At 44.6% G+C, this 11,773-nt stretch overlaps 1 long non-coding RNA gene across 1 annotated transcript; it reads right to left on the reverse strand.

Annotated features, from left to right (window-relative positions):
• Positions 1-6,397: 6,397 nt before the first annotated feature.
• On the reverse strand, positions 6,398-9,924 carry LOC115653624. Its single transcript, XR_004000970.1, has 2 exons — positions 9,022-9,924; positions 6,398-6,521 (listed from the first exon to the last, which is right to left on the reverse strand). It is a non-coding gene; the product is annotated as an uncharacterized LOC115653624 (long non-coding RNA).
• Between the last annotated feature and the right edge of the window lie 1,849 nt (positions 9,925-11,773).

Below are 11,773 nucleotides of genomic sequence, written 5' to 3' on the forward strand. Positions count from 1 at the left end.
CAAACACAATAAAACAGATTCATAGAGTGTACTTCACTTTTCAGAAGTGTAGCTTACAAAACCATGGTTCACAATATACTAATTCTGTAATTCTAACTTCTGCAGTGTATATCAATACACGCAGTTGTAAAGTTGTTACCTCACCCATCTTGTCTCTCTAATATAAACACATTCATTTAAAGTGGGAGGGGCTTTTTGTTTTTTAAATGAGTTCTCATTACTGTATCCTGCAATCAAAACTTGCTGCGGAGCTGGGAGACGGTCAGACTTTTTTGCCCCCTGCAAATTTCCATCCAGATGTTTGATACTCCATGCTCTTTGTAACTGTAACATTAGTTGAAAGTAGATTTGCTGGGATTAACATGAAATTATGGATGCTGTGCCGGAGCTAAGTACCTACCCCTTCTAGAATATGTGTGAAGAGATGTTGCACTGCAGCCAGTTTTGCCTTTGATCTGTGTGCCTGAAAGAAGCAGCAATCACTATTGCCAACCCTGAGTGTTCAAAAATCATCAGATCAGTTTAAATAAACTGTTTTGTCTTTTTTTTGTTTTTTGTTTTTTTAAATGCAGTTTGGGTTATTTACCTTTTAGGATACACTTGAATCGTATTTTCAAGCTCTTCTGCAACCCTGAGGGATAGAAATATACACTCACGTAAAAAAATGAAAGCTCAAATTTTCATGTAGTCACATGACTTCATGAGCTGGGGCTTTACCAGTGCTGAACATGATCTAGTGGATAAAGTACTGAAATGAGTGTTAAGCACCTAAGCACTTCTTTGGATCCCATCCCTAACTTCCTATTTTGGCTCCACAACTCCCACCAAACCCTGTAGGCTTCTAAACTCACTGAACACCTAAATTTTCAGAGTAAAAGCTTCTTCTGCACCTATGTTTCTGCCTCTGGGCAGGTGAACTGCTCCCTCCTAGTAGGCATCTGGATGCCTGTCTCCCACCTAGCCCCAGAGCGATCCACAAACCAGAAGAAAACAGGCATTCATCTGCCTAACTTGCATGCGGATCCTGATCTGGTAGGTGTGCTCAGTGTGCCTACAATGGATCAAGCCCCATTCAAAGGCAAACTGGAGGAGGGTGGTGTCCACTATAACTTTGAGTCCAATAACAGTGCTCTTCAGGGGTGTGTGGGAGATCCAGGTTCAATTTCCTCCTTCACTGGCAACGTGTGAGAGGATTTTAAACTGGGGTCTCCCACTTCTGAGGTGAATAATCAAACTGCTGGGCTAAAGGTTATATGGTGGACATGACCACCATCTCCTCCCCCCATCTTGTGTGGAGTGAGGCAAATGCCTAACTCGTTCCTGCAAGAAACAACATAGGTGGCTAAGCCAGGAAAGGGGCTGCTGTTTGTGGATCTCTAGGAGAGCTAGGCACCTCCCTGCAGCCTGGACTAAGGCATCTATCTCAGAGGAAGAACCAGGGTTTAGCGCATCAGCATCACATATTGGCTATCTTGAGAGGGGGTGTTCCCGTGATTCCAGGGCACCGTGATGTTCAGCATTGCAACACTTATGTCCCTTTGAAGATTCCACCCTTAGGGCATGGCTACACTTGCCTCCGGAGCGATCGATCCAGCAGGGGTCAAATTATCACATCTAATGAAGATGCGCTAAATCGACCGCTGAGCGCTGTCCCATCGACTTCGGTATTCCACTGGAGTGAGAGGCGCAGGTGGTGTCAACAGGGGAGTGTCAGCAATTGACTTACCACAGTGAAGACACCATGGTAAAGTAGGTCTAAGTATGTTGACTTCAGCTGTGTTGTTCATGTAGCTGAAGCTGTGTAACTTAGATCGATTTTCCCCCCACCCCCAACCATGTAGACCAGGCCTTAGGGTCAGTCACCACAAGGAAAATGATTCTTTGCTAACAGTGGGTATCATGAATGGATTTCACTCAATCTTCCTCAATTGAAGTGGAAGGAAATGATTTAACTACTCTAGATGACTTTCCTGCAACTGTTTGAAAATAATCTTGTCACATTTACAGTAGCAGTTAAACAATCTAACAGCTGATGTGACTGATAATGGTTCACATCTGGTCCCCTTGTGTTTGAAAAACTTTAAAAGCCCTTCTATTGCAAATAAGGGTGTCACTTTATCTCATTGCTGTGACACTGAGGGTTCATCTACACAGGGAAATTTGGAAGATCGAGTAATCTAAACTAAAGTCATTTTTATTCTGGAATATTGTGTCCACAGGGGTGAATTTTATACTAGCATAGCTATAGTGGAATAGTTATGCCAGTCACTTTCCATGTGTAGACAAGCCATAAAACCAAAATAAATGCTCATGGCTAGGTTTGCACCAGTCTAATTAAATTGGTTTAAAACAACACTTTTAGTTAAACTAGTGGAACTTTCTTATATAGACGAGGCGTGAGCTTCTGCAACATCCTTTAAGAAATTTCTCTTCCATTATTAAAATCTTTACCAGACTGTCCCTTGGTGCATGTAGTAACACAAGGCCAGATCCTGAAAGGTATTTAGGTGCCTGACTGCTGTTGCAAGTAATGTGAGTTAAGCTCCTAAGGACCTCTCAGGATCTGGGTAATCCTGGAATTTATTTTTGTTTCTTTGATACTGTTCTTGTTTTACCTGGAGCCTGTTGACAAAAGGATGTCAGATCTCTGGAAGATTTCCTAACAAAATAATAGTGTAAATAAATAAAAATACTGAAATACCTTTATAGCAAAAATCAATTAATTTTCATAGAGATCTAAAAATTGGTAGACCGAGAAGGAAGAAAATTACTACTATGAATTTCAGATTGTGAGATGTGCCATACCTTTTATCTATGCTCAGAAATAATACAAGATGATAAAATTAAAATCTTGTCAAGTCCAGGCTAAATTACTAACATGTGGAACTAGATGCTTTAACTTCTGTTGAACAGGAAAAACCCGTTAAAATCAGATGTAAACTTTTAGGAATTAATTATAACTGTAGGTCTGCGAAGAGCACTATCGACTAACTTCATTGTGATGAGATTTTCCTGGTAGACATGAATTCAAGTGAAATAGTCAATAACACAGCAATAAAGCAATGCACTGAGCTATAGAATAAACAAAACAGATCAAGCAAATAAAAATGAACTGTTATATTGGGCTTGAAGTTACACAAAAAGATTGGGTTGGACTAGCTGGGGCCTTGTATATTTTCACTTGTCATCATTTAGATTGCAAGATCTTCCGGCCAGAGATGTGTCTTGATATGCCTGGGAAATGCCTAGCATGCTTGTGGGTGCTATAAAAGATCTTTCAATCTCTATTTTATGTACTTGTAAGGTGACTGCAGCATTTGCAGTTTGACTATATCTTTGCTGAGGAAAAGAGGGAGGTGAGAAGAGACCCTTCATCATCCCCTATACAAATCCCAAGCGAATCTGTGTGGGGAGATAATGGAGTCTCATATGCTATTGCTGCCCCTGTGCATCTCCTCCAAAGAGATTGAGGGTAAGTGGATCTATATTAGTGCAGATCCTGTAAATTCCCCTGCATGTAATTGAGGCTGAGTGAAACTCATTTCTCAACAGGCAGAGGGTGAGGAGGCCTCTCTACAAACTAAACACAGTCTGTGTCCTACATATTGTTGGGCCTGAGTAGCACAGGGAGACTTCCAGGCTGGTGTAAATCCATGCAGAACTAGTCAACAAGGATATTTTTCATAGATCTCTGCTGTGTTCCATCCACTGAAGGAGAAGGCCTAAGTATTCTTGATCATCCTTATATAATATAGGTATTTAACACAGAGAAAATAGTTCCCCTGTCCCATGAGTATTAGATTTGGGCCCTGGTCCCACCAAAGGAGGACTGGAGAGTTTGGCAGGGGGAATGAAATGCAATAGAGCAGCATTCTAGGAAGGGAATGCAGACTGGAAAGTTGAAGGCTTGTCTGGTTGTCATGGCAGGGTGCATCAATATACTGGCTAGGGGAGATGCACAGACCTTATACCAGTTATCACCCTGTGAGCACAGGGTAAGATGAAAACATTTGTTACATCATAACCATCAGGCTGTCAGAGTTCAAATAATTTTTTCTGACATACCAAGCAATTGCTCTGTGCTAATCACCAGACACTGTCAATCTAAATTCTGCAAGTAATATTTAGGAAAGACCCTCAAGAGCAGTGGCTCTCAAACTTTTGTACTGGTGACCCCTTTCAGGCCATGGCTACACTTGCAAGTGTGCAGTGCTGGGAGTTACAACTGTCTTTGTACAGCTGTGCAAGCACAGCGCTGCAGTGTGGCCACACTGACAGCTATCAGCACTGCAGTGTGGCCACATTTGCAGCATTTCCAGTGCTGTTGGGAGTGGTGCATTGTGGGCAGCTATCCCACAGAGCACCTCGTCCCATTTTGGCGCCGTGGGTTGTGGGAAGGGGACGGAAGGGTGCGAGTCATTCCGCTTCCTGTCGCAAAGCCCCGTGGTGCATCGCTTCACATCCGAGCACTCACAGTTTTTCCGTCCACGTCTGGTGCCATTGTGAGTCTCTGTGCAGTGCAATTTCTGGGGGAAATGGAGCCCGAGCTGCTGAAGACTTTGCTGATGACTGTCGCCAGCACATCACGTTTGGCAGTTGAGCTATTCCTTCAGCTCCAAAGTGACAGTGAGGAGTCCGACGATGATATCGAGTCGCCTGACGCGCGTGACAATCAATTGCTTGTGGCATTCACGGAAATGCTCAGCACCGTGGAACGCCGCTTTTGGGCTCAGAAAACAAGCACTGAGTAGTGGGATCACATCGTCATGGAAGTCTGGGATGACGAGCAGTGGCTGCAGAACTTTCGGATGAGAAAAGCCACTTTCATGGGACTGTGTGAGGAGCTCGCCCCAACCCTGCTGCGCACGGACACGAGATTGAGAGCTGCCCTGCCGGTGGAGAAGCGGGTGGCTATTGCAATCTGGAAGCTGGCAACTCCAGACAGCTACCAATTGGTCGCGAACCAGTTTGGAGTGGGAAAGTCAACCGTTGGAATCGTGTTGATGCAAGTTTTCAGGGCCATTATTGGCATCCTGCTAAGAAGAACCGTGACTCTGGGGAACGTGCAAGACATTCTGGATGGCTTTGCACAAATGGGTTTCCCTAATTGTGGAGGCGCGATAGATGAGACGCATATTCCTATTCTGGCACCACCCCACCTGGCATCTGAGTACGTTAATCGGAAGGGGTATTTCTCTATGGTTCTCCAGGCACTTGTGGATCACCGTGGGCGTTTCATTGACATTAACACAGGCTGGCCTGGAAAGGTTCATGATGCATGCATCTTTTGGAACAGTGGCCTGTTCAGGAAGATGCAGGCCGGGACTTTTTTCCCAGACTGGAAGATCACAGTAGGGGACGTCGAAATGCCCATTGTGATCCTTGGAGACCCCGCTTACCCGTTAATGCCTTGGCTCATGAAACCGTATACAGGGAAGCTTGACAGGAGCAAGGACCGGTTCAACTACAGGCTGAGCCGGTGCCGAATGACTGTGGAGTGTGCTTTTGGACATTTAAAAGGGTGCTGGCGATCTCTGTACGGGAAGCTAGACTTGGGGGGAAAGCAGCATCCCTGCGGTTGTATCCGCGTGCTGCACCCTCCATAATATTTGTGAAGGGAAGGGTGAAACATTCAGTCAGGAATGGACCTCCGAGGTTCAATGCCTGGAGGCTGAATTTGCACAGCCAGAGGGCAGGGCTACTAGAGAGGCCCAGCAGAAGGCTACAAGGATTAGGGATGCCTTGAGGGAGGAATCTGAGGCTGAAAACCAACAGTAATGTTTGGTGCCTTGCACGAGAGTGAAGTGCAGTGGTTACAATAGTAGGAATCTGTTTTTCCAAAAATGATTTGCAGTGGATGCTTCTTTCACTTTCTGCAATAATAAAGATTGTTTTCAAAGCCAAGAATTCATTTATTGAAAAGAAAATAACTTTCTTGACAGACACACAACATTTTGGGAACCTAAAAGGGCAGGGGGGTAGGGTGGTGAACTGTACAGTCACAGGTTTGAATATGTCCTGTCTGGAGTGCTTTGCAATGACTGCTGCACTTCAGGATGAAAATACTGCATGGGGATGGGGGTTGAGTGCAGAGGGTAAGGGTCGTAGTTCTCAGGGCTGGTTGGTGAACGTACAGGTGTTGGGGGCAGCTGGTGGTGGTAAGAACCTGGATGCTGGGGAAGGTGGGTTGGAGCTGACATTGGGGCACAAGGGAAAGAGCTTTGGGACTGGGGGAGTGCCGGCACGGCAGTGCTCTTCCTGCATGGCTACGAGTGCCTGGATAGAGTCCGCTTGGCGCACCAGGATGCTTATCAGCTGCTTTGTGCTTTTCTTCTTAGCCGCTGCATTTCTCTGGCAGAGCAGGCTTTCCCTTTGTCTCCAGTCCTGCAGTTTTTTACTCTCTCTGGCAGAGTGATCCATAACTGCTTTCAGCATGTCGTCTCTGCTTTTTTGCGGCTTTTTCCTGAGGTTCTTTAGCCTCTGCCCAGTGGATGATGCAGGCAGTCCAGTATTCAAGGACACTGTTCGAAAGACAGAAATGGGAACAGTTAAAACAGGACACAGACTGCATTGTTTATAATCTCACCCAGTTATTCCCACATAGTGAAGGAGTTTACAGTCTTCACTTTAGCATACTTTTCCCATACCAAACAGAGCACACCTAACCCACAGGAGGCAGGAAATGGTGAGTAATGATTGTTTCAGGGATGTGCAGGGGTTTCTGTGCGTTGGGGAGAGCAAAATGCTGCAGGGGGCACCTACACTGAACACTCTCCCCACATTTCCCACAGGAGTTAATCCTGGAAGATATCTCGCTGCTGCGGGTGACCTGGAAAGAGCAGGAGGGTCTTATACAGCAATGCAGATTCCGCCCTGGTCCCTGTGCAGCTTGCCTATGTGCAGCAATGGTCCCCTCACCCCTCGCGGCACAGTGGCGCGGACACGTTAGCCTGACTGGGACAAGGACCACAGTGGCTCTCCCTATAAACTTGCACAAGCGCATTGCCCACGCTCTGACAGAAACTTTTGAAGAGATTACCGAGGCCGATTACCGCGACATGATAGACCACACCAATGGGCTATTCCACATCTAGGCATGCATGCATGCAGCTCAAACTCCTCCTCCTCTCCCGAAACATTTGCATCCTGAAACTAAAAGCTGCTTACTGGGAACTCGCTCCTCTGCTTGTCCTTCTCCAACTAGTTCCAGCTGCTGCGACTGGCTACCTTCCTCCTGGCTTGAGAACTCCTGGCTGCATGCCTCATGGGACTCCGGGGTGTCTCCCCCCATCCCAGTATCCTCACTCTTGGTTTCCTCAACCCCTTCCCCTTCCCCCTCCTCTAACCCACCCTCCTCGCCCCCGTTTTGAACTGTCCATCGTGGTCCTCGGATTGGCAGTGGGGTCACCCCCAAGTATCGCGTCCAGCTCCTTGTAAAAACGGCAGGTCGTGGGGGCAGCACCTGAGCGGCGGTTTCCCTTGCGGGCTTTGCAATAGGCACTCCGCAGCTCCTTTACTTTAACCCTGCACTGCACTGCGTCCTGGTCATGGCCCCTTTCCAGCATGGCCCTTGAGATCTGCCCATAGGTATCGTAATTCTTATGGCTGGAGAGCAGCTGGGACTGCACAGCTTCCTCCCCCCAAACACTGATGAGGTCCAGCAACTAGCCATTGCTCCATGCTGGGGCTCATTTAGTGCATGGAGGCATGGTCATCTGGAAAGATTCACTGATGATTGCACTCCACACCTGGCTGAGCAAACAGGAAGGGGATTTTTAAAATTCCCAGGGCATTTAAAGGGCGGGTCACCTGAGCCCAGGGCAGTAGAGTGCGAACTGATGAGCAGAGTGGCTGAACAGGCATTCTGGGATACCTCCTAATACATTGGAGGCCAACTACAGCGCTTTTGGTAGCCACACTTGCGGAGCAGTGCTGCATCACCAGTGCTGCAATCATTATACCCCAAGTAGAGCAGGAATACAGCCAGCGCTGCAATCAGGGAGATGCAGTGCTGTATGTGCCTTGCAAGTGTGGACGGTGAGTAAGTTGCAGCGCTTGTGGTGGGTTTACAGCGCTGCAACTCTCCAGTGTAGCCAAGGCCTCACATAGCAAGCCTCTGAGTGAGACCCCCCCGCCTTATAAATTAAAAACACTTTTAAATATACTTAACATCATTATAAATGCTGGAGGCAAAGCGGGATTTGGAGTGGAGGTTGACAGCTCGTGACCCCCTAAGGGGTCCTGATCCCCCAGTTTGAGAACCCCTGTTCAAGAGGGACTTTTGTTAACTTCATAGATTGGTCAAAATTAAAAATAAACCCTCTTATTTCTCGCTTCAACACTCCTATAGTGAAACTAATCAAATAACTTGTTGGATTTTCTTAAGAGTTTCTGGTGATCAAATTCACTTCCTCTAAAGAATCATGTGGTACAAAGACCTGAAAAAATGCTTCTGCTTGTATGTGACGCTTTCAGATGATCAGTGTACACTGTGGTTAATATGCTGTCTTGCAGTACTTCCCCTCAAGCTTCATCTTTCATTGTTTACGAAGTTGGAGACTGATGGCCTATTTTTTTTATTTTAAAATGAAATCACTTGAACTTTTAAACTTAAGGAGCCAACAGTCCAACACAAAGTACTTCTAACTGGGAATGATCTGTGCTGCAAACACTTAAACATTTGAAATTCCTTCCACCTGCCACTACAGTTAATCGGATCTTTTGATAAGCTAAAGTAAATCCTTTGTCCTGGATTTGAAAAAAATCATGTCTAAAGCCACAATGTACATGGAATATCCTCTACATTTAAAACTATTAGGAACTGCCAAACACTGACCTGAGCTGCAGCTAATATTAAAGGAAAGGGCCATATGATGCAAGGATTTAGCATAACTTCATCTTTTTCCATACTGTCTCTTGTAAATCACAAGCACACTAATTGCACTTCAGGAAGATGAGACACTTGGGGATAGAAGGCTGAGTGGGTGTGTGGATTTTTTGTTTGTTTGTTTTTAAACACACCTTGCAAAGCAGTACAACAGCAGTTTAGGATAAGTCACCTAGGCCTGGCTCCACAAAAGGACTTGGATGTTGCAATGCCTAACTTCTAGGCACTTAGGAAATCACAGGAACAACGCAGCAATCCACAACATCCGAGTCAGGTGTGTAGGCTCCTATACAATGAGAGAGAGGTGTCTAAGACTGTGATCCACACAAGTCAGCATGGGAGGTAAGAAGCTTCCTAAGCCAGCCAATGGGAGAGGCAAACACTCCTCTTCATGGGTAAACCCTGCCTAGATGCACACCTTGTTCTAACCACTGAGCTACAGTCTCCTCAGAGATGGGAGATCCTAGTTCAAATCTTTTTCCCCACTCAGGCAGAGGAGAGAATTGACCCTGGGTTTTCCCACATTCCAAGTGAGTGCTCTAACCACTGGACTAAAAATTATCAGGAGCATAACGACTCCTGGCCAATTTTGAATGGGATGTGAGCCAGCAGGCAAACTCTGAGCTCACCTACTGGACTGGATCCCACACATGAGATAGGCAGGCACGTACTTATTTTCATCGTTCATCAATTTGCTTTGTGGCTTAGGGGGGAGATAGATGCTTCGGCACTCAGAGGGTGGCAGCAGTGTGCATGCTCAGATGTAGAAGTTTATGTACCCAGGGAACATCTAGCCTGAAAATTTAGGCACCTAGTGAATGTAGTGCCTACAGGGTTTGATGCACATCTTATAGATCATAGTGGTGCCTAAACCCCCCAAACTCAGGTGCCTAAGTAGCTTTGTGGCTAGGGGCCTTAACTTGGTTGAAGTAAGAACTATCCAAAATTTCAGTTCAGTTCCTACTCTGAACCCAAAATTTAACAGCTCAACCTAGGGTAAGTTGATTTAAATCAGCAATTTAAAGTCACCAAGTGGAAAGCCTCTATTTTAAATCAGTATTTTTTCATTTTTTAAAAACATTTTCATTTGTACTTATTTTCTGAAAATAAGTGTGTTCTCATTGGTTGATATAACCATTTAAAACATTGATTTTTAGCGAAATAGAGCCTTTATACTAGATTTGGCACATCTCTTTGCTACCTAGGAGAGTATACTATAACTCTCTAAATTTATTTAAGCGATTATATAGATTAATCTGATTCTTAATTGTACCTTTTGGTATGTAAGAAAATGGTGAATGATGTACAGTATTGCTTATTTGCTATATAATTAACTTTTTTTCAACATAATGTCTAGCTGTATTAGGACTGTAACTGGCATTTAATTAAACACAAAACAGCATTTTGTTTTAAGAGATAAGTTTAGGCCTTAATGTATTTTGTATTAAATTTAGATTTCATTTTAAATAGTTTTTTTAAAATTCCAATTTAATTTAAAAAACAAGTGAAGAATCCTCTAATTGAATTTGTGTTTAGCAAATGTGGAGGTCCTTCTCCCCTCCTCCCATTCCCACCCTTTGATTCTGTGACAGCCCAAAATGAGCAAGGTGCTCTGCAAACCTAGAAGATAACACGGCCCGTGTCCTAAAGCATAGAACTCTTGTCTGGAGCCCAGCAGCTTCGGAAGGGAAATACAGGCAGATGTCTCTCTCCAGAGAAAGCACTATGATTGAGTTTGTAATTCAGAGCCACAGAGTTTATTTTAAAAATAAACTAGTTTTCTTACAAGCCCGAAGCCAGCTAGCTTTGCAGAACTTCCCCGATCTTTCAGGAAGCCTGTACTGCACTGTGGTTTCAGAGGAAAGCCATGATACCCTTTTGCATGGTCTCACCCTGAACTCTGCCTCTTCCAGTGTCCAGAGTTTTATTCTGGTTTTTGAATCATTCAGACCTAAAACTCTAAGACAGACTTACAGATTGAAGATCCCCAGAAACTGCTTGCACCTAATGATGTAGATGAAAACCACTGTGTCTTATACACATCTTGTGGAACTGAGCAGCTGTAACAACTAAATATATTGATGGTGGTTCAAGGAAAAATGTAGGTTTTTTTTTTTTTTTGGACAGTTAGTAATGATTTTGATCCCAGAAACAGTGTTAGGGTATCAGCAGCTGCCTGACACAAGCATACACTTTTTTTTTTTTATTTTAAGAAGAGAAATTTGAAAATCTTGATCCATGCAGTTAAGTTAGGCTTCTGAATCCAACTTAATGTCTGTCACCAATCCTCCCTCTCTAGTTCCTCAAATGTCCCTTAATGGTGGCTTTGCATGAAAGCATTTCAGAGGGACCTGGAGGTAAACAGCTAGTCCCCTACTCTGATAGGAGGCTGCTAATCTCATGGGTATATGAGTGGAAGCTGATTTTTCTTAAAACGGTATCTCCTGCTAGGTCTCCCCTTTAGCTGCAATTGAGCAACTTGCAGGGGGATGACCAAATACAGGTTCTGCTGGATAAGTCCTGCTTCAGGGAGAAGAGAAGAGAGTCAGCAGAGTTATCATTGCAAGCAACAACTACTCCCACATCATGTTAACTAATTCAATGTTAAATAGGATTCAGCACTCATTGTAAACCCAGGGCTGCTGTGTCTAACAGGTTATCTGGCTGCAGTGAACTCTATGGTCAGTTAACCACAACCAGAGATACAGTGTGGAACAGGACAGTCCTTGTCTCATGATAGTTAACCAGTGTTCTAACACCACCTTTTCTTCTACACTTGAAAGGAAATATGACCGAACAATCTTACAGAAGTGGACACATTCATGGAGTGACCTAGGTTAATTATGAAATTCTCTGATTTATCTTTTTCCCTCTTCCCAACTTGTT

Source organism: Gopherus evgoodei, chromosome 6 (assembly GCF_007399415.2).
Source record: "Gopherus evgoodei ecotype Sinaloan lineage chromosome 6, rGopEvg1_v1.p, whole genome shotgun sequence".
Lineage (NCBI taxonomy): Eukaryota > Metazoa > Chordata > Testudines > Testudinidae > Gopherus > Gopherus evgoodei.